The 23,742-nt window shown below is 38.5% G+C and overlaps 1 long non-coding RNA gene across 1 annotated transcript; it reads right to left on the reverse strand.

Annotated features, from left to right (window-relative positions):
- Window positions 1–8,514: 8,514 nt before the first annotated feature.
- LOC107316909 lies at window positions 8,515–13,193 on the reverse strand. The gene is made up of 3 exons (XR_001556643.1): window positions 13,134–13,193; window positions 11,074–11,241; window positions 8,515–8,567 (listed from the first exon to the last, which is right to left on the reverse strand). It is a non-coding gene; the product is annotated as an uncharacterized LOC107316909 (long non-coding RNA).
- Between the last annotated feature and the right edge of the window lie 10,549 nt (window positions 13,194–23,742).

The raw sequence follows: 23,742 nt of genomic DNA on the forward strand, positions 1-23,742 counted from the left end.
GCATCATCAAATATGCATCATAACAGCCTGAAAACAATCACTTTGTAGAGAGGAAAAATAATATAATAGAATAGGAAATAGAAAACAGCAAAAACATTTTTTGAAGGAGTTCCTGGATCTCACTGACCCAGCAGCGATAGTTTTGGAAGTTGTTATTACTGATATATGTCCCCTGGTTCACCTGGACAGCATAGCATCTAGTGAGCTCTGCAGGATAGCCATGTTGTGGTGTTGTCCCATTATGAACACCTGTGAGTCTCCCAAAAACCTAAGTGATGAACCCAGGGTAGGGGCAGAGGGAAGCAGAGCTGCTTGGTAGCAGAATGAGATGTATTTAGGTGCTCCATAACTAAGACTTTGGTCTTAAGTCACACTTTAGAAATCACAGTCCAGAGACCAAACAGTTTCATGGGGTTTTCAATCATTTGAATTCGTTTCTATCATCTGGCTCAGGATGAGAGCTGGGGAAGCCACTGGGAACATAGCCATGGATAACAGCAAGGTCAGGGATTACATCAAACTGTGAAGCTTGTTCTTAACACAGTGCTTCCAGCTGCAAAACTCAGGCCAAACCTTGGGTTACTGCTGTCACATTCATTTAGGAAGTGACAATCATGGAAGAGAGGACAGAAGATTCCACTAGAGGTATACTACTCACATCGTTTTCACAGCCTGTCTCTTAGATCCTGATCTCATTAGACTTGTTGCCAGCTTGTTAAAACAAAGTCCCAAAAAGAAAGAGATATTTTTCAGTCACTCACCAGACCGAAGTAAGTCATTTTTACATGATTTGCTGCATTTTTTCACCATCTATGCAGTATATTGATTTTCTTTTTTAAATTATTTTTTATTTTTCTCCTCTGTCGTTCACTATGTTCTGTACTTATACTGTTAAAACTGAGAGTGGAGTCTATCTTGGCTGCCAAACAGTTCCACATTAAAAAGCTTCTGCCATTTCAAATGCATCAGTTTTTCAACTGTGATCAGATGATGAAGACGAAGTTTTGGAGTGCTTGTCTTTCCAGGATCCAATTAATATTATCCCCTGAAAATACGGAAATATTTAGAACTTCTTAAATATAAGAAAAAAACAATAACAAAAAACCAAACCAAACCAAAAACAAAACAAACCCCAAACTTATCTTCCTCTCCTCTCCTCTTCCTTTCCTCTTCTCCTCTCCTCTCCTCTCTCCCTTCTCCTCTCCTCTCCTTTCTCCTCTCCTCTCCTTCCTCTCCTCTCCTCTTCCTCTCCTCTTCCTCTCCTCTCCTCTCCCCTTTTCTCCCCTTCCCCTTGCTTTTTTTTTTTTTTTTTTTTTTTTGTTGTTGTTGTGTTGTTGATATCAGAAGAGAATCTGAGTCAATGCACCCCACTTTCCGTAAGTCGTGCCTAGTGTCTGTCTGCCAGAATGTGATAGAATGGCTGAGCTTGGAAGGGAACTTAAAGATTGCCTAGTTACAACCCCATCCACATACAGAACTAACACCCACTAGATCAGGCTATTCAGTCACACAGTCTTGATATAAAAGTTTTGTTAAAATCAAATTTATCATTTCCATTGCAGTTTTCAATATATATGTATTATTTTTTCCTCAGTAACTCCTTTATTTTCTTTATTGTGACCATATTCTAATTTTAATGTAGATAAAATCATGCACACATTCTCAGGTGGACCAGGAGGACTAGAATATATTCAAGAAATCTGATTCTAGGAAGCTCTAAATTACATTGTAGCAATAACAATCAAGTATGGCTCATTTCCTTGGCATTAATGACTAACTGGGAGAGACGATGGCCTCAAGAAGTAGTCATTGTTTTATTAGGGATTTTTATTTTGTTTTTAATTAGAAAAAATGTTAGAAAAAAAGGCTTCTCTGTGTTTAAGGGAGAAAAAGTCCAATCACTTTGAGCAAGTAAAAAGTCTCTTTTAAATATTTGATAATCCTTGGTTAATCCTGTAGCACACCGGTGGTTTCTGCTGACTTCATCTTTTCTCCAAGTGTTTGCATTTGTCCGATCCCAGAAGGATCGCTGCTGATGTTTTGCAAAATGAAGCATGCAGATTTTAAGCAGCATTTGTAAATAGATTGTTCTCTTTTGGATAATGATTTACAACAACAAGATTGCTTATGACAGGCAGCTCTTTCTGACTTTGAGTTTGTCAGCTAGAATGTACTGAAAATGCGTGAGGAAAAGGAAGACTGGAAGATTACAAAGCCTTTAACTCTGAATAAACAGAAGAGACGGATTTGCAAACCAATCCACTTTGCCTCTCTTAACAGAAAAATGCATTGGAATAAATCATTAAATAAACTACTTTCAAACTACTTGTTTGAAAGTAGTTTATTTAATGATTTATTCCAATGCATTTTTCAAACAAGTAGTTTGAAAGTAGGGAAATGGGTAGGAGATGAAACAAGATCATCAAAAACTGTGGCAGGGAAAACTGTATTCTTTTATAACAAGGTGTGTACTCAAATTGAAAGGATCTTAATGAGTTGTGGAATTGAGAAGGAGAAAAATATCAAATGAAATAAAATATAAAATAAAATAAAGGTGCTATGGTGATATTCAAAAGGAACAAACTTCAAGTTTAACAGGGAACAATCAAAAGCATTAGTCTTATAAAATTCTCATTATTTACAGGTGTGTAGACATGGCTACCATCTTGTTGATGTGGAAAGAAGAGGTGTGGTACTAAATGACAAGGCAGTACAGAGAGTGAATTCATAGATAGAGGATGAAAACATTAGAGAACAGTCTGAGCTACTGAGGACACATTTTTCTACCCGTGATTTGCCAGAACAAGTGGTGCACAAAGTTTGTACTGATTTGATGCCCAAACAACTTGCACATTACCATCATCTGGTAGGCTCTGTCTTTAAGATATGTTATTTGTAACTTAAAATGGGATTAGTGACTGTGACAATGTTTTCTGTTGAGTAGACTCTTGATGACTCTGTATTTGTTAACTTTTTTGTCTTTGCTTTGTGAAATTATGTGCCATTTACTCACCATGTTTTGTAAATCCTCTGCAGTAATAACTACATGTATCAGCCCTTCTGTCTAGTCAGTTGAGATTTGACAGCCTCTGTTTGCTAAACGTATCATTTCCCCGAGACTTTGGAACACACTTTTCATATTCCTCCATTCTCATTATCCAGCTAAGGTCCTCATAACATATGGTCCTATTTTCCTAATTGCATTCACTGCTACACGTCAAACCAAGCTAATCTTTCAAACCGTCAGGCTAATCAGTACAAAATGCATGGCTACTGTTTGCACACATGCTGGTAACGAGGTGGGAACAGGACCTACACAAATCAGAAAATGCCACTGAATCCCAGCTGGGTTGTTTATTTCTCCTTTGTTATCAAAGATGATCTGAAATGCATCTTCTTTCTCATTTACATTTTCAGAATCATTTTCCCGGCAGATTGCTACTTACACTAGAATCTGATGTCCTACCCAGCCAGACCTTCACCCTAAGATAGGGCTTTGGCTAATGATTTCCATGAGACAGATCTTAAGGTGAATGATTAAAGTTGTTCAGGATGTTATTACTATTCACAAGGATGTACAACGTATAATTTAACCGCCTCTAAGGATGCAGCAATGTAGAGATAGCCAGTGCAGTAATTACCACTCAGTTGTAGGTTTCTTATTTGGTAAAAATAACACATAACACACAGTCTGTAATTTACTTATCATACCTCTGACATAATCACAGCAAGTCTGATGATTCCCCTAAAGCATCTTAGCTGGGAACAAGCAGAGGGAAGTGATGGGATGGGTTAATTTTTGTTTTTAATGGTACAATCATACACTATAACAAAGCCAAAGAAAACTCCATGCTTGCATTGTAAAAATGTTTGGTTCTAGGTCTAATTGAAACATCTTAGTCAGTTCCATCAAAACTGCACTAATTCAATAGATCTGAGCAGAATTCTAGCTTTTCTTTAGTAATAATCAATGAATTTTCCCTAATCTTGGATATCAAACTTTAAGCCTGAGCCATCAGTGCTCTCCTGAAGGTGCTAAAATAGCTAAAAACTTTGATTTAACCATGTAAATTTCAACAACTAAATGCAGAATGCACACACAAGAAAAGAACACTCATTGAGCCATTTAGCAACTGTATGTTGACAAAGTTGTTTTTTGTCATTCAACATAGAAAACATTTTGAGTTCCCCAATACAGCAGGCAGGCAGAGGTGAGGCTGATGTAGCTTCCTGCTCCTGAGGCCCAGTGTTCAGGCTGAGCATGCCTTCCCTACAGGCACATCATATTGGATCAGATTACTAACTATATGCAAGCAGAAGTAACCGTTTCAAATACAATTAGTACAAATCCTCAGAAGCCTTCACCAGAAACTAGCTTCTGTAACAGGGGTTATCACCTTTCCTGCTCAGTGGACAGCCCTCTGTCAGGCACAGGTCTGGGGTTTACTGCTCTTGGAACAGTCCAGCCTGATGCCTAGCCCAGGCTAATGAACAGCAAATGACAGAAAGGACTTTATTTGCCTACATAAGAGGAATGAATGCACAATTAAAGGGTCTCGTTTCTCTCGCATGTATCATGTCTCAGGCAGCACTTTCAAAATGAGAACTGTGAAACTGTCTTCTACAAGAGAAACCTAAGTACTGCTCCATGGATACGTATGAATCCACAGAGGGACTCTATTTAGTGCTTTAGTTTGATCTCTCATCTGAAGTTGCATCTGAAGTAACATCAAAGCACAATTTTGGATACATTTTTTCTTACATGCGTTATGTGGAGCTGACTTTATGTAATTCAACTGCTTCAACTCAGACTAGAAATCAAGTAGATAGTTATTCAGTGTGAGATATGTGGCAGTGCTAGGAGAGGTATATAGGAACTGGCTCTGCGTGGGGAGTGATTAAATAGGTTTGAACATAATCTGTTTGGGAAAGCGATGCCTGAGGTGGGATGTCATGGGAGGAAGTTATGAACGAGACAGAAGAAGTTAATAGGCAGCAATTATTCACAATCCCTTGCAATGGAAGAGTTTGGGAGTGTGCAATAAATTAATTTGTGTAATTTAAGAATAGGCAAAGGTCAAAGTTTTTTTCTTGTGCAGCCATGATTAAACTGAAGAACTGACTATTATAGGGTTTTATGGATAATAAAGTCATAGAAAAGTTCAAGAGCAATTAAACCAATAGAGGGAAGAAATGCACATCTGGGGCCAATCATCACAAGATGTGGCTGCCACCTCTCTGAGCTGAGGGTGAGAGCAGAAGGGCTAAACCACGCTCTCATTCCTCTGCTACTTGACAACAGCCACTGCCAGCGATAAAAAACTGAACTGAACAGCTTCACAGCCATCCTTATGGCCATGTGCCATATTCTGAGATTTCCTCTGTGCACAGAGGTCTCTTAGCAGGTAGCTTCAACCCTGTCCAGTGCAGAGTCACGTCCCACAAGCAAAAGACCTGGGGTTCCATGCTAAGCAGACAGAGCTAACCAATAAAAATTGAAACTGGTCACAAAAGCTACAAAATGACTTGCTTCTAAACATATTACTAATGTGCAGCTAATGGCCAAAAAAACCCAAACTGTAATTAAGAACATGAGATACTTCTCTGTATTTTATAGGCACTCCGAAGCAAAGAAGAAAAAGGATGCTTAGGAGCTTGAATTTTCAGATTCAGATAATTAAGTTTGGCATTAGAGGCTTATTAAAATATATTGCCCAAGAGACCAGATAGAATGTGAGATAGCTGGATACGAAACTCTCAGAGATAGAGAGAACAAAGCTTTAAGGCCTAAATGACCTTTTACAGTTCCTGAATATCTTATGATACGATGTTTGAAAATGAAGATTGCCAAACAGATGGAGCTGTTAACGAATTTAGGAAACAACATGACATGTGCTCAAAGGAGCTTTAGGAAAAAACTTTGTTTCATGTGAAATCCTGTGGGTCAGCTAAGATCAATCAAAAGTAAAGGAAAAGGAGAGGAAAAGGCAAAACTTTTTTGTTAATTAAAGCCAGAAGATACAAAGGGATAGCTCCAAATCAGCTGCAGCTTTTGTGCATCCAGATGATGCCTCCAACTGGCTTCGGTACACAGCAGCATAGATAGTTCACAAACGACTTGGAGGAATGGAATTGAAGCTGACAGGTATGTGACAGAGCTAACTGCTATGGCTTATGCCTAAATAAGTGAAATCAATTAGACATAGAGAAAAACAAAGGATACTGAGCTAGCAGTCGATTGTTAAGAAAAGAGCTCTAAAATTTTTTTTGAAAACTAAGAGTTACCCTTTACCTTCTTTTGCTGTAACATTTAAAGTATATAATTCACAGACGAAAAACTAACTTTGCTGCCAGTGGAATACCAGAATATTTTTAACCCCTATTATTTACTACTTGGCAAAAAACTGAGTTTCTCTATGAAACCTGGTCTTAAGAGCTTTTAATTTAATGCTAGCCAGCTGGATGAGCAGTTCTCTGCCTCCTGGAGCACAGGACAAACACAACAACATGGCTGTTACCCACTGCTGGTATGACACGTCCCCTCAGACATTGCACAAAACATTGCACTGATGCAGTTATCTGGCCTCGAAATAATGAGATGTGCATCACTACAGTGCTTGTGGTTTTCTGTTCCACTCACATTCATGGAGAACTGAATGAAGAAAAAAAACAAAAACATTTCTCTGCTTAGATAGCAAGCTGAGGAAATAGTTCAGCCCTGCAAAAGGCATTTCTGGACAATAAGCCCCTGCATGCCAGCGTGCTTTCACAAGATGATGCCATTTAGGCTACTGTTCCTGACATAATCTTCTGTTTTTTAAATGGAATTAACACTCTGTTTTCTTGACTTTCTATGAACAGCGACCAGCAATTTCACTAGCTAGTCCAAGAGCAAGGGAACAAGAGGCAGTAATTGACAAAGGGCTTGACATCTGGATCATGCAGCACCATCTGATGGCACCATGGAGCAGTTGATGGCTGCTGCCACAGTCCCTGTCTAGGAGGAATCCAGTGCTCAGAAATGGGGCCAAATCCCTGAGGAAGGCGTGTGTTTATTTGGTATGTATTTCTTATTCAGTTTTTTTGGGTTTTGTTTTTTTTTTTTGTTTTTTTTTTTTTTTTTTTCCCATACTTAACAGTTTCTCTGAATTTTCCTTCTCACCAGAAAAGTTTGCTTCAGTTTAAAACTCTCAGCTTGTTTTCTGTGATTGGAAAAACACTCTTCCCAGCAGCAACTCAAATTTAGGGTCCCAGGAAAGCGGAGCTGAAAGACATCTGCATGTGTCTTAGCTACTGATTAGGCCCATGTCTTGTCGAAGTATACCTGACACAAAGGTTAGAGAAGCTTTCTGTTACATTTCATACCCACCACGAAATATAAATGTTAATAATTTATTAACATTTGTTGTTAATATTGCAATGTCAAACATTCATAAGTCAACATGTCTGGACAATCTTCTCTTTTGCTCTCATACACTATATTGATGTGCTCTCTAATTACACCATGGCACGCTTGTATTTCCACAGGACCCTGACTCATTTGGTGCACAGATCAACCAGGGCTCCTTTAATGAGTACGGCTAGTCAATATTTTATCTCAGCACCACTGTTAATTGTGCGGTTGCATCATATTTACCAGCATGGTTTAAACACTGCTTTGTGGACAGAGCTGCTAATCTCCACACTGACTTTCTAACCACAGTAATTGTTTCCCCACTTTTGTGGGGAATGACCATTGATCTTCACCTCCATGCCACAACCACAGGACAGTAGCCTGCTGATTATGTTGCAGGAGGCTGAAGTACAAACAGATGAAGAACAAAACAATTTGATAATGTTGACACTTGCCATCAGGCATCTGACTTACCTCACTACTTCACATCACCTGGAAAAGGGACCTGTTCACAAGCACTCTGACTCTATAGATGGAAATGCTTTGCTTTGGACAAAACTCTATGATTTTTCCCATTTAAAAGATTACTTAGGGACAAAAAATAAACCAACTGTAACTTGAAAATGATACAGAACTTACCACATTAAGTGGAATTAAGCACTTCTATTTGTCCAAATTACACTGTGTTTCTGTGATGTGCTCTTCAGACTTTCCCTCTCTTCTCCCTGTCATCCTGGAGAGACAGAAAACATCCATTTCTGAAATCACAGAACCATAGAATGATAGAATGGCTTGTGTTGGGAGGCACTTCAAGGACTGTCAACTTCCAAACCCCTGCTGCAGGCAGGGCTGCCAACCTCCACATCTAATACTAGACCAGGCTGCCCAGGGCCCCATCCAGCCTGACCTCAAACACCTCCAGGGATGGGGCATCCACAGGCTCTCTAGGCAGCCTGTTCCAGTACCTCACCACTCCCTTGGTAAAGAACTTCCCCCTGATATCCAACCTAAATCTTCCCTCCTTCAACTTAAAACCATTTCCCCTTGTCCTGCCATTATCTACCCTTGTAAAGATTTGACCCCAATATAATATAGCATTATGTGGAAATAATTCTCACTTGTGCTTCAGTGGGCTTGTCTGGACTCTTAGAGAGGGATGAAATGCTGAACTGTTCTTTAACATGCAAGAAAGAAGAGAAAAAAAATCACATTTGAATTATCTTTACAGGGCACTACTAATTTTTCCACTTCATTTCTGTTTTCTTTTGGTGGTTTAAGATCACTCAGTGCTCCAGTGCTTCAGGAGAGGTGAGAGCAGGGCGGCACTTCTCCACAGTGTTATTTCCAGCCCTGAAAGCTTGCAGCTCAGTAGTGCAAGCCAGCAGAGTTCCTACATCTCTTACACCTGCAGAGTCCTTACCTCATCTTCCTGGAATTATATCTCAGACTTTTCATTGGTTATAATACAGTCAGGCTTTCCCCAAAAAGAATAATATCCAATGCTTAGTTCAACCTGGTAGATAATGTTTTCTCATGGCACTGCAAACAGGGATGAACTGATCCATGCAGTGACCTATGCTCTTCCCTCAGTCCCCCACCTCACAACTAACCAAATTATGCTTTGAGGCAACTAAGTTCAGAAAGGATGGTAAACCACGTACTCTCTTCCCAAAGCTAAAATAATCTGCATTTGTTTTGGAACACTCTCATGAATCACTTTAATCTTTCATTTCTTTAGATGCTTTTTTATTTCTTTCTATAAATTCCATCCTCTGTGAGTTGCAGTGTCCATTTCGGTTGCATTTGAAAACTCCTCAGATGAAGGTTTTAGTCATTTGCTTTTTGGTGAGTAATTGTACTCATTTTCAGCCAGAAGACTGTTAACCTTTAGAGACAGTCAATTGCCCTCTCCATGTACCTATCACTGTACTTACTGGTAGTGTAAGACTAAAACTTAATAACCTAGAAGAGATGAAGCATTAACTTTGCTCTGACAAAAACTCATTCGAAGTTTTAAGGCTAGAAATTTTCAAAGGAACCTGAAGGATTTGTTTCTTAAATAACCATAGTTTGATAGAGTTGATACTCGTTAAATAGCAGTCCATATGAATCAGACAGCATCTGCAGAAGTTTTTTATATTTTATCGTAATAACTACTTGAGTTCAAAGACTATTGCAGAAAGATATTGCCAAATATACACAATGCACAGATGTATATATTCCTTTTATCGATTATGAAATCTCGTTTTTCTTTAGAAAATGAATCCTAAGTACTTAAATTAAATGATGGCTATCGATATGAAAAACAAAAGGAGATTGTGATTATCTGTAGGCATATTTAACTTTCTGGATCTTTGAAACAATGCCATTAGAAGAAGCATTATATGCAATAAAAATACAAAACAAATATTACAACACGGTGCTCTTGATAGTAACTTTATAAGCACCAAATTATAAATGATTGTGCAAACAGAGTAGTGATACATTTTTTTACAGTTTACATGCATTTCATCCCATTCTCTGGAAAGACTCATTCAGATAAAGCCCAAGGTGACCTCAAAGATAAGAACTGTTTAAATGATGTGAGGGGGGTGAGCTCTTTGTCTGTCTCCTTGGAGTGCAAGATGAGTTTGAATTTCCAGCTCTTCCATCTCCATCTACTTTCTCTCCTCTTTGCCTTGGAGAGCCACAGTGCACTGGAGTGGGACATTAGGGACAGAAAAAGATGAGTTCTAAGGATGACCAGTCTTACCTAGAAGATAGAATGAGGAAGACAGGAAAGACAGGAGAAGATCAGACTGGCCTGGGCAGTTCTCCTCAGTCTGTCTCAGACTTCTAACTTAAGATGTGTGAAAGGAATTATAGGAGGTGGATTTTAGGAGGTGGGTTTCAGGGAAAAGAGATAGGAGAGGATGAAGACAATGTCTGAGACTGCTGTCAGGAGACACATAGAAGAACAATATCATCTAAAATACAAAACAAGAAGAAGAAGTTTTTATGGCCTTGGTCTCATTTTTCTTTCATTTCCACCCATGAAATGAGAGAGCACGTGGCCTTTTTCTTTGGTCTGGAAGGAAACTGGATCTGCAAAATTTTTCTTAAGCAGATTTGCTTCCCTTGCCTTCTCACTTTCCATATCATGACTACCAGCAGCCTGCAGCAGGGAGCTTGAGGTGTACACACATGGCTCTTTCCTCATCCCCATTTGCAAGAAAAGATCTCATTTTTAGAAGCCTTTGTGTGGGCTTAAAAAATTCATAGTAAAATTAATCCTTTTCACAAGTGCTCTAAATTCTTAATTCCCCAAATGTTAAGAACGTTTACTGCTGAGAAATAGCAGAAACAAAATTCTTACTGCTAAACCCCTCTGCCTACTTAAAGGTGAAAACTTGTACTACTTAACAGCCTCCAGATGATACGTTCTCCTGATGTGTCAATTTTCAGGTGTTTCATATTTTCTGCAGTCAAAATTACATAACTTTTTAAAACAATAGCTCTGGTCATTTTTATTTATTTATTCATTTGTCATTTTGACTTACTCCTTCAGATGATAATCGAGTGGAGGAGCTAAAAACATTAATGTTATATTATATTTATCATTATCTGGCAACTATTAAGCAAATCCCTTGCCAAAACTAGAAAGGAATATCCCTACAAAGGTATTTAAGAAGAGACAATACCTGCTTTGGTGCTCAGTCCATACAAACTCTTTACGAGAACTGAATTTAAGAAGACATGGTCAAAGCTGGAAATCTTCCTTTGTTCAAATTAGAATGAACCGTCCTGAAACAGCATTTCAGCTCCTTCTCAAACCCTCAGAAACTCAAAGGTGTAGTTAAAGAAATGTCCTGCATGAAAAAATAAAATGGAAACCTTAGCACTATAGGGAAGTTTCTGCCCAGACAAAGAACACACAGCAATAAAACATAAAAATTATAACCAAGCAGCACATATTGAGGCATATTAACCAGTCATCACCTGATCCTGCTGGCATGGTAATTCCATAGAAACACTGGGGAAATGACAAAAATGAAGGGAATGAGGATTTTCATCAATCGGTGCCTGGCAGAGGTATAGTCTCGTGTTGTTAAATGTGTGGCAAAGCCAGGCGAGCATAAGCATTAGCTCTGCCAAAGAGTTACATTCAACTGTGCTTTCTAATTCTTTTATTGAATAATTAGATGATAATATAACACAAAATGTCACCAGCTTCTCTACCATACGCATCTGTTCTGCTGGGTTAGAATTACGCAGCCAGAACAGAGGCGTTAGTTAATCTTGATGAATTTTAAGAAACAATGCTATGCCATTTGCAATTTAAAATTTTTAATTTAAACCTATTTGGCTGTTCCAAAACACTTCCTCCAATAATTCTTGAATAATTGATTTAATTTTTTATTTTTTTTTTTATCTCACGGGACTTAGTTGAACATTTAGCTTCAGCCATATTCTAAGTTGGATTACTATGTCAAGCATCTTTCATATTTATACAAAATAATTATATCCCCTGATAAACAACATCAATTTTCCCAGTGTCATCATGGCAAGGCACACTGGCATGTAAGACAGTTTGGCCTTGTCTTTTTAGGGACACGTCTGGTCAAGCACAGATTTACTAGGAAGATTGAAATCTTTGTCAAAAGCCCAGTATTAAGGTTTTTACAATATATATTATATTCATAGAACTATTGAATGTTTTTCATTGGAAGGGACCCTTAAAGGCCAGCTGGTCCAACTCCTCTGCAAGGAAGAGGGACACCTACATCTCCATCATATTACTCAGAACCTGGTCCAATCTGACCTTGAGTCTCTCCAGAGATGAGGAATCCACCACCTCCCTGGGCAACGTGTTCCAGTGCTGCACTATCCTGATATTACACAATTGATGTAATGTCTGCTTTCTTTCTACCTTCTTTCAAATTGAAAGAAAATATTGATGTGAAAAGATAGCTTGTTCTGAGACAAGGCAAAGAAAATAAGTGACTAAGGCATATTCCCAAACTTACGATGCAGCCAGTGTTAGGATGAGAGCTACCACATCTATCTGTGCATTGTTCTATGTTTTGGCATGTCTACTGTCGTGAGTTAAACAAAGTAGTGAAATAGCCATGGGTAGCATTTCATAATTCATGTGGAAATCACTGTAAACACCTCAAGTTCTGCACTGCTAGCCTGTATGAGGGCATTTGTCTCTGCTAGGATCTGGCCCTGCAGCCACAGAAGAGGTGGTGAGGATCACATCTGCAATGTGTATCCATGGGATGAGCCCACAGATGTGGTTTCATGCTGAGTCCAATGCAAACCACAGGCTTTTTCCAATCCAGGACAACATATGCTGCTTGGAGTGTGACAGTGGAGAAACTCATGTTAATAGCAGGAAATCTGCGCATGAAGGTTTGTTAATAAAATATGCACAGATGAAGGAATCCATTGCACACAACATCCTTTGGCGTAGCTGTAGAGGATGTTCTTTCACTCTGAGAACATGTGGGAGGACAGCTGTAGGGGCTGTGTCCCCCTGTGCTTTCACAACCCAGTCATGAATTTCTTCTGTCAATCTGCTGCTTTCGTGCTTCATTTGGCAAATTTATTAGCTATGCAGTACATCACAGCCCTTTGAAAAACAGTTTAAACATATGTAGTTCTTCTTTATAATCATTAGTTCTCTGTTTTCTTAACTACTAAGCCAGACAGTGGCTTTCTATAGTGTGCTTTTATTAAGAATGTTCACTGTACTTACATTTTTCATCATTATCTGTTGGGGCTTTTCAGTCACTCCTCTTGACACAATGCCTGAAATTGAAGAAAACTGAAATATGTTTGATTCTCCTAAGCTGCCTGAAACACTTCTCCAGATTCCCAGCAAATCAAGCAATGTTTATTACTCAATTTTCATAAATCACGAAGTCTCCTAGAAAGCTCCCTTTTCTTGTTATATTTGATTTAAGAGAAACAATTATCACTGCCTAGCCTTATTTCAGAGCTGCAGTTTTCACATGCTGAGAGCACTGTGATTTCATTAATAATCAATAAAAAGGCAAAAGAAACTTCCCCTTCAAGCATCCTATTCACTATGAAAGAATGTTCTAGTTTAAGGCAAAAATGTAATGCAGATGGATGATGACAATATCACTGGAAAGATCTTCAGGCATTTACATATTTTTCTGATTCCAAAACCCATTAGAGAAGTCAGGCACATTTCACAGTCACTTCTGAGCACTGTGAACACTGTGAATTTAATAATAATAGGAGTTCCAAGTCATTGCTAGCATAGTGCTAAATGCAACCTGCGTTTCACAGAGGCTTTTTTCCTAAATGACAATCTCAACAAGTCTAGACAGATTTTTTCTCCTACACGTTCACTGAGTTCTTCCCATTTTGCTACTGAACAATTTCAGCAGCAACAGCTGCAGTGAAACGATGCAGCCAAAAACAAGCATAAAGCTACAAACCTTCAGTGGATAGTTGCATGAAAACCTCTTTCTCTACCAAAAGGAAAAAAAAAAAAAAAAAAGTATATCTTGAACATCTTGCTTTTATATATCCAAATAATAAAAAAAAAATCATATTCTCTGATGGTATCAGGGAATAGCTTGCAGCTGAATAGATACTACTAACATTTTCCTGCTAATATTATGACAGAAGCATTGTTATTACTGTGATGGTCTTGCAATATAATAGAAACAAGGTTTGTGGGGGGAGAGGTAATACCTTTTATTAAACTTGTTGGCGTAGCTAGAAGAACAGTGTGTCTGTGCCCTTGGTGCAAGTTTTGTGACCGAAAATATCTTTCTTTTCTTTTTTCTTCTACTGCAAGCAATTGGTCTTCTTCCTACAATGAATTCCCAATTAATTCATGCCGACTATGCTGAAGAATCCTCTAACCTTTGCTGTCTTTGGCACAGTCACTGACAGACAATAAAAATCTCACTGTAAACTGGCATCCAGAACATCTCCACTGCTTTTACAGGGAAAAATGTCCAAAAAGATGGGAGGAAAACAACCTGGGCTTAGCGAGCTGCATCCCCAGCCCATACAGGGCTTTGTCCAAAGGATGACTGTTTACGAGCTGAGACACGGGAGGTTTAGGTTGGAGGAAGTTTTTCACTCAGAGGATGGTGATGCACTGGAGCAGGTTGCCCAGTGGAGGGGGGGGATGCGCCATCCCTGCAGGCATTCAAGGCCAGGCTGGATGTGGCTCTGGGCAGCCTGGTCTGGTGGTTGGCAACCCTGCGCAGGGCAGAGAGTGGATGATCATTATCTTTTTTTCAATCCAGGCAATTCTATGATTCTAAGACCCACTGCTGGCTCGTATCTCATTGCCCCATGCTTGGTCCCAGCAAACAGCCAGGAGTAGGGCTGAGCCACGATGGCTCAGCTCCTGCAAAAACAAAGCTGGGACAAGGAGGGGTAACACCACTTGAACCAACAAAGACTTCTCTAAATTAGATGTCAATACAGAAGAAGACTAAGAGGTTGTCAGTTGTCAGAAGTGCCATCTTTTTATGATAATGGCAGGTACAAAGTCATTTATTTTTCACGTATTACATGGCAACACTTGTCTTGCAGTCAGGTATCAGAGGCATGCTTTCAGCACTGTGCTTTTAATGAGGTGCTTGATCCTTGTGTAAAATCAGCACCACAGCCCTTATCCAGCAAGAACTAACAAGGAACTATAAATGGCCCAATTACCAGGCTGAAATGTCATTCACACATTTGTTATCTCCCACACCAACAGGGAAAAATAACACAGAGGCACAGTAGCTGAAGGCAAATTGCAATTACTGTCGATTGAACTAGGACTTGCGAAGATCTTCATGTAATTCAAAGCTTTAAAATTTAACGTGAACTACATTCAGTTTTGAACATCAGTTGGGTTCATTAATATTTAGGTTTAGATTTGCCAAAAAGTCATAATATCCTTATTAATAATATTAGCAGCTCTAACTGTTGCCAACACGATGCTGTACTTAGTTTTAACTCATTAGCTAAATCACTTTGGAAACAGTAGTGCATATGATGGAGGACTTCTGCAATATGTGACCATAGAGAAGCTGGACACCCTTCTTCCAAGTCACCATTACATTAGTGCAGGACATGGCACTCAAATAAGAGCTTTTGAAGATTGATCTTGTAATGGACTTTTCATGCAAATCTTAATCATTCTGTTGCTAAAGCACAGACTAGTAACCTTTGAAAAACACTAATGCACTATCCTCATCTAATTTAAATATTTGTATTTACTGTGATATAGGAGTGCCTATATAAAACAGTTTTCCCTGGCTGGTTGGGGGAAATATGATGACATTGTCATCTTGCATATATAATATTTTAATTATAGGTAATAATATGTTCTACAGCAGAGAATGGTAGTGCTGTGGTCAGAGCATGGCGGCACTCAATTTCTCCCTACTTCCCATTTCTCAAAACACATCAGTTAATCCAAGCAGAACTCTGAAATAATGCTTTTCTCCACAGAACTAGCACAGGGAATTCCCATTGAGTAGAGATAATTCCTCACCATATTCAGAAAAATAAGATTTTTTGTTCTTTTCTTGTCATGAAATGCTTTTTGGCTGCTGCACATTTGGATACATATCAATCAAAGATGAAAATGAAATAAAATTAATGCATTGAATGTTTCACACGCAAAGTGCCCAGGAAAACTACAGGGCATGTCTAGGTACAAGCACAATCAAGCTCCAATAGTCTGCTAAGAGTAATAGAATGGTGCATGCATTCACCCTCTTACCATGAGCTGTCAGTAAATTCACTAATTGGGGCTCTGAAATTGCTCGTTGTTGGTGCTGTCTGAAAGGCAAAGAGATAGGGATGAAGATAGGAACAGACCAGGTGCTGAGATGGAGGATGCTGTTTTATGGTTCACTCAATTCCAGATTGATTTTATACTGGTGTAGATCAAATGTTTTCAGCATATTTGTGTTGTTTTCCAGCCAAGAAATACCAGGCATCTTTTAACAAATTTGCTTAAATTTGTGTACAAGAACACACTTGCTTTGAACTTTATAGAAAACTAATTGTGATAATACATATTGCTGAATGTAGGGAACTAGAAGAACTGGAAACAATAAACATTTCTTATCTTTGCACCTCTTTGAATGATAATACTTCAGCTTTTTAAGAGCGACATAACATTTTTTACCTTTGGCATACCTCGTTCATCTGTTGGTTCTCACTGAGCCATGCTATAGCGCAGAAAGACAGCTTAATTTGCAGTAATATTGGGTAAATCTCATTTTACCACCAGTCTCCCAGAAATTTGTAAGTCTTGTATAGATAAACCCCGCTGTGGACTGTTTTACTCTGAAGTGCCTTTTTTTCCCCAGATCTAAATAGGAACAAAATGATATTAGAAAAAAAATCTGGCTTAACAGCAAGACAATAATTATTCATGAGAGTATTGCTATAAAATATCAATGTTTTTTAACACAATAAAAATAACATACTCCTAGATTTTAACTATTTTTGAAATTCTTAGAGTATAAAACACGAGGGGCTGCTTACTGCAGCTCAGTAGGTCTTTCCTTTTTCCTTACTTTTGTTCTGTTATTTTGTGGTAGGTGTTGTTTTGAGGTTTTTTCTTTTTTCTTTCTTTTTCTTTTTCTTTTCTTCTTTGTGACTATTAGGATATAAGGTCAAGATAAATTACATTTTCTACCCATCATTTTTCTCCTAGAGTATCTTTCGCATCAGCATTTCCCTCAAGCTATACTCATGCTTCACCAGTTTTTTAAGCACAACAAGCAATCTAGAGGTTGCCATCTCAGAGTCAATCCAGCTCACAGGAGAGGATATTATATTATTCTTCCTGCTCGGCACACATCACTCCCTTGAAAGTATGTGCTCCTTTCTGCTGTTTAATAAGAGAAGCTTTGGCCTTTGGATCAAATGCCACTTGCAGTACCTGCTGGAACAGTGATTTGTATTATGGACTTGCAGTAAAATCCACCACAATTATTACAAAAATTTTCCTTAGGAATAAAACAGTCAATGGATCTGGGGGAAAAAAAAAGCAATAAACCACAGATAGACACATAGATAGCTATTGGAATGGACAAAGCTACTTCACTTCATTCCTTTTGAATATCTCTAGAACAAAATTACCTGGGACATATGGACACCGTGGTCAGCTCACACTCAGCAGATTCTTTCTCATCTGAATTTTTGGAGTATAAAAGACTGCAGCCAAGCATAAGTATGAACTGACAGTATGTGTTCCTGACAGTATGTGCTGCATCAATGTCTATTATAACTGCAGTCGTTTACTCTCTGGAACCACCACACAGTCAGTGCAGTGAGCCCCTTGCCTGTACTGCTTTCCGTGGGGCAAGGAGAGAGAGATGTCCAATAAGGATTGTAGGAAGTTTTTACCATTCATTCATGCTGCACACACTTACACAGAAACAAAGCAAACAACTGGAACTGCTTAAAATAACTTGAATGAATCCTTACTTGAAGTTAAACAAGAATTTCATCCATTTGCAATAGTGTTCCCTAAATTATAGCCTCATTTGTAGATTAAATTTGCCTGAGGACAAGAGTTTTTAAGGGAACTAGATAATCTGTGGCCATCCAAGGTATCCAGAGATGTAATTAATAGCGCCAAGAAAACAGAATGAAGTTTAAACATTCATGTTTCAGATATTAGAGTGTGACTAGTGCGTGTTTTGTATCTTTGTAGCCTGAGCTTGGGAAAAGAGCTTCCTTAGATTTTTTCAAGCATCTCACCACTGACAGAGACAGATTACTGAAATAGATGGTCTTTAGGTCTCATTCGGTTCTTAATCACTGGATCCTGCGATGCAGTCAGGTAACATTTTTCTCTCCAAGCACATTAAATTTGTAGGCAAACCAGATAACATTTTCTAAGCTTACTTAATATTTCTAATGTGGTGGTCAGTTGGCTTATGAAATGTTTACCTTTACAGTGGTTTTCACGTTCCTCTTAATAGGTTTCCTCTTTGGAAGTTAAACCAAAACATGATATTGTTCAAAGATATTGCCAATACTGCTGACCATAGAGAGTACTGAGTTTCCTGAGGCCATTTTATAATTGAATGTTGGAATGTGAATGAGTTCACTCACTAAAGAAGATATTGCATTTGAAATCTTCCCATCATTTATTTTTTTAAACTCCATCACCTAGTGTTCTTACAGTCTAACCACAAATTAAATACTATTCTGTGACGGTTCAAAGTCCTGTACAGCATTCAGCAACAAAATCTGGGACCTCTGCGTAAATGATCACCATATGAAGCAAGGCAGGTACAACCCAAAGCCTGTGTGATGTGCGTGCACTGTGTGTGTACTCTGCAGTGGTGCTGAAATTGTAAATTCAGAATCCCCATCTTGCCCAGCTGTGAGTCAAATCAAAGTAAAACAAGCAACAAATTTCAAGTGGATACTGTCTCAGACCACCCAGAGTCCCTCTGATCGAGTTATGCAGTTGGGCCCTGGTATGTACTATTAGAGCTGCCCCACTGTGGGAAACTGGGTCAAAAATCTCTAGCAAAGCCAGATTGCTTCCTATTTTTATTACTATTTTGTGATTTTTAATGGCCTGCATGCCAAGCCCTCCAGCAGTTCTAAAAGGACACATTCACAGCTTAATTTGGGGCCCATCAGAAGACATGTGGCTACAAGTAAATGGCAATTTTCTCATATTTAGGCTTATTCTCTTGATTCTTGGCAGCATATTTTTCCCTATAGAAGTACAAAACACACACATGTATGCAACACAAAAGCTCCTGCAATCCTCTAGTCTGTCTACCTGCACTGTGGTGTCACGACTCTCTCCAAATTGCCATCATGAACATCCAAAGTAGAATTTTCTACTTTCTCCCTCATAACTTCTGTCTTAATGCACTGAACTCTTCCACTACTCATGTTTACACCTTTTAAAAATTCCTATTTGTGATTTCCAGCCAGTCTAGACATGAATAGTTCATTTTATCTTTCTGCAGAGTGCATACTTTCCTGACCCACTAACCATTTTTATAGCTTCTCCCTAAACTCCCTCCAAATTAGTCAACATCTTTCTGTTAATGATGCATTCAGAGTTAACCTAAAAGGTGAAAAAGCATCACTAAATGAGCTCCTTTCTACACTAGTGGTGGCTTAAATGAAAGTAAGTTCATGCGAAAAAGTTGGTTTTAATGGTACTAGCAGCTGAAAGAAAGTCTGCTTAGAAGTGGAGCCACAAGGCAGATGGATGGTTACAGGAATTTTAACAGACTGATATGCTAATGTGGAGATGCCAATAAACAGAATCATTTGGATGAATATTTGATGGATTCAGGGCAACATCATAAGATTTTCAATTTAATTAAAAAAGGTCTAGGAAACTGGAGAAAAACAGAAATGTTCCCTTCATACTCCTTAAAGGAAATTGCTTTTTTTTTTTTTTTTTTTTTCCAGTCCAACAATAGGAAACTTTTAAAGAACAGGAATGGCAAGTATACAGTCTCTTTACTTACAGAAATGTCAGAAAAGGAAAGAACTGATCTAGTTATTGCTCCTGACTAAAGCAGAAAGGTTACTATGGGCAAGGGGCTTGTGGGAGTGAATGGATTGCATTCCCTAATCCTACGTGCTCTTCCTTTGCATCCATGGACTGCCATACAGTTTCTTCAGTGTTACAAGTGAACAGTGACATGGAATTGCATTGAACTGCTCAGACTAAAAAACATTACTGGTTGTGTGGAGGGATTTGTATTAAAACATTAAAATATCTGCTCAAGAAAAGCAATAATCATCAATAAGAAATTAAATGTCAAAGTCTACTCATGCAATTGCTAAGGAAAATATTTAATCTTTTGTATCTTAGTTACAATAGTACTAATTCTATGACAAAGAATCTCTGGAAGGGCTATAAAGAGAACAATAAGTGTAAAGCCAATTTCAACTTCAGATTCAGTATCAAATAATGAGAATATTTCCAGTGATTCCCAGAGCAGAGAATTAATCTCAAAACATTTATGGAAATTCTTAAGAAATTACAACTTCTATTGAAAGAGAAACGAATTCTTGTAATTTTTTAATCTAAGCTGTACAGACAATTACATTAATAAGAGAAAATTGTATAATGAAATATTTAGTATTTTTCTCTATGCTAAATATTACTTTGAACATGATTCTCCTGAGAAGATTGGAAAGTTCAAGAAATACACAGAACCAAAACAGGAACAATTATTAAATATAATTTTGAAAATGTATTCATAGCATAGACCATTGCTTCTATCATTACTTAAAAAATGAAAATACTTTGGTGAGCTATTGCATTTTATTCTTTTTGTAGACAGAGAGAAAACATAATAAATACTTTGTGCAATATGTTCATTTAATAGAAAAACAGCTCATGTATTATAGAACACATAATGTACAATTAACATCAAAGTTAGGGCAGAAACGCATAGCTATTTATTACCGTCTACATTTATTTTGTATTATGTCAAAGCTAACCAGCCATATATTTGCTATCATCCAGAATATGTCTTGATAATTAATCCAATTGTGAAATTACCCAAATTGTATGCTGCTGTTATTTTTGTTGTATGGCTCCTCAACGTGACATTACTTCATAATTAATGCATGCCACAATTCCTGTAGGAAATGCACTGGTTTCTAGCTTTCCTAGTCCTTCTCACTGACTCAACACTGGGTATACTCACAGTGACCCACAGACTGGGTTCTTATTTTCACACAAACACTGACCTTTGACTGCCAATGAACCTCCCATTGCTGCTGAGATGTCAAACCCCAAGAGTTTACCTGGCTGCTAGGTGACTGTAGGACAGCACGATGGGGACACAAAGTAAATATGGACAAGTCCTCCCGAAGGCTGTCTGCTCCTCACAGGTAGGAATCACTGCTACAGGGAGGCTACCCTGAAAAAGATAAGCTGACACACATCTAGGTACATTTTATATATATATAAAATAAATATAATTTATATATCCATATGCACGCACACATGTGTGTATACACTTACACTCATCATACAGTCTACACAGAAGCAGAAACCTCAGTATCTGTTCCTGTACACAGACCCTCCCCATCAAAAATATCTATTAATATTCTTATTTCTTCAGGGCATGCTCAGAACCTGCCCTGAAGAAATAAGCTCTTCAAAAGTTTCTGTGCACAGCACACACAAACTGTGATTTCCCACTCATCATAAACTGTCTTTCTGATCTCACAGCAGCTAAGGTCCTACAACTTTCACTATATTTGCCTTTCTATTCTGTTTTGTGGATTCTCTCTTCTCTGCCCTTCCATTCTACTGCTTTCTTCTTTTCTTTCCTTTCCTTTTCTTTCCTTTAAATTTATTTATTTCCTCATTTTTATCTCTCTCTCTTTATGTCTCTTGCTCATTTTATCCCACTCTGTTTCCTTGTACCTACTCCACTGGGCTGCAGCTTTGATTTGAGCTTCTTCCATTTCATTTGGAGGCCGATAAAGGAGGGAGCAAATGGTCCCGTGTGCATAGAAGCAAAGATGCAGCACAACGGCTGGAGCATTGGAGCTGGCTGCCTAGCATGTCATGCGGCAAAGGACATGAAAGAGAAAAACTACAATTATGAAAGCCTGTAGCTCAAGGAGAGAAGCTGCAGTAAAGCAGGGGGAGCTGACAACCTGGCCTCAGAGGAGAAGAGCAAATAAACCTGCTCAGGAATGAGAAAGAGGGCTGCACAGTTTGCTGCTGCTCAGAAACTCTGAATTAACAACAACAACAAAAAGGACCAAAAAAAAAACCAAACAAAACCGTACAGAAAAACAGCAAAAAATAAAGCCCTGCAAGCCAGGAGGGACCTGCATGAGAAGAGAGGAAGAGATGCCCAGAAACCCTTTTCTTGTTCTGTCTCACCTCATTTCCTTGAGGATTTGTTTCATTTTGTTTTTATTTTTGGTTTAGAAGGTAACTAGCCAAGTATGAATTTCAGGAAAAAAAAAAAAAAAAGAGATTCACATTTATTTACTTATTTAAAAGCTTCTGTTCTTTCTTGAAAGCCAACTGCCAGGAACAAAGGCAGTCCCACCTCCCCTTGAGCTGAACTGGGGCCCACCACAACCACAGAGTGAGGCAGATTTTACTCTTTGGTTAATGCACAAGGAGGTGGAAGAGTTCAAGTTTGCTAGACTGAAATATAATTTTCCCCAATTCATTCAAAATTTCCCCCTTCTTCCTTTCTTTTAATTTTTTAAATGCCTGATATATCTCATACTTTCCTGTACTCAAATGCCTACTTGGGCACTGTGTTACAACTCGGTTTTTGTGAAAGCTATGTCTTACATACAATATTCACTTCCCACTTCTCTTTCCACTCTTCCTAATAGCAAATAACACATAGAAGGCCTCACCTGTCATTTGTAATGTGCAGAACAATCAGACATGCACCTCTCCCACCTTGCTGCCAAGGAGCCCCTTTGGATCATGCAGCCCTCGGGTAGAAAATTCACTGGTCAACTGCTGTGGTCTTCACCAGGCTTTGCAGCAATCTTTGGCAACCCCAGATCTTGAATTTTCACACCTCAGACACATTGCCATATACATATCCATAAGGAGAGAGGGAGAAGAAACTTCTGGGGCTGATGCACCAGGGCCTTCATGGATGGAACCAAATTTGCATTCAGGCACTGAAAACACAGTGAGTTGAAAACAAATTTTCATTGCAATCTTACAGCTCTTTTGTGGAATATTAATTCATGAGATCAATAAGTCAATTAAATCGTGTTAACTTTGCTGTTCCTTCAAAGCACTTTCAAAGCAGCATCAATATAAATGTTTCAATATCTTCTGAGATTGTTCTCCTTACACGTATACATTATGCTTCACATAGGAACTATCCTCCCTCAGTACCTGGACAGCCATTTTAGAGGTGGCCTCAGCATCCAAGTTCTGCCTCTAAATTCCACTACACATAACTATGATTTTTTATTTCATCTTCTATCTTTATGAGCCATCCTTGTACCATCACTGCCCCACAAGCTGGTGTTCCTCCATCTCAGTCACAGATGGCAATCCCATGCATAGGCCTCAGTGATTTCTTTGTTGACTGCTTACAAATGAACTTCTTTTACACCTAAACATCAACCAAAACAAAGGCACAGCAAAAGAAAGCAGGGGCATAGAGAAAATATGTCTTATGAGCTGCCAACAGTGTGGAGTATCTGCCCAACTAGGAGGCCATAGAGGTATTTTATGAGGAGTTTTATGAGGAATTATAGGTTTTGTCAACAGTAAAAGCATTTTCAGTCACACCACAGTAGCAAACACTATAATGGCATTGCAAACCTGTGCTCCAGACAGTGCAGACAGTTCCATGACG

Source organism: Coturnix japonica, chromosome 7, assembly GCF_001577835.2.
Source record: "Coturnix japonica isolate 7356 chromosome 7, Coturnix japonica 2.1, whole genome shotgun sequence".
NCBI classification, from domain to species: domain Eukaryota; kingdom Metazoa; phylum Chordata; class Aves; order Galliformes; family Phasianidae; genus Coturnix; species Coturnix japonica.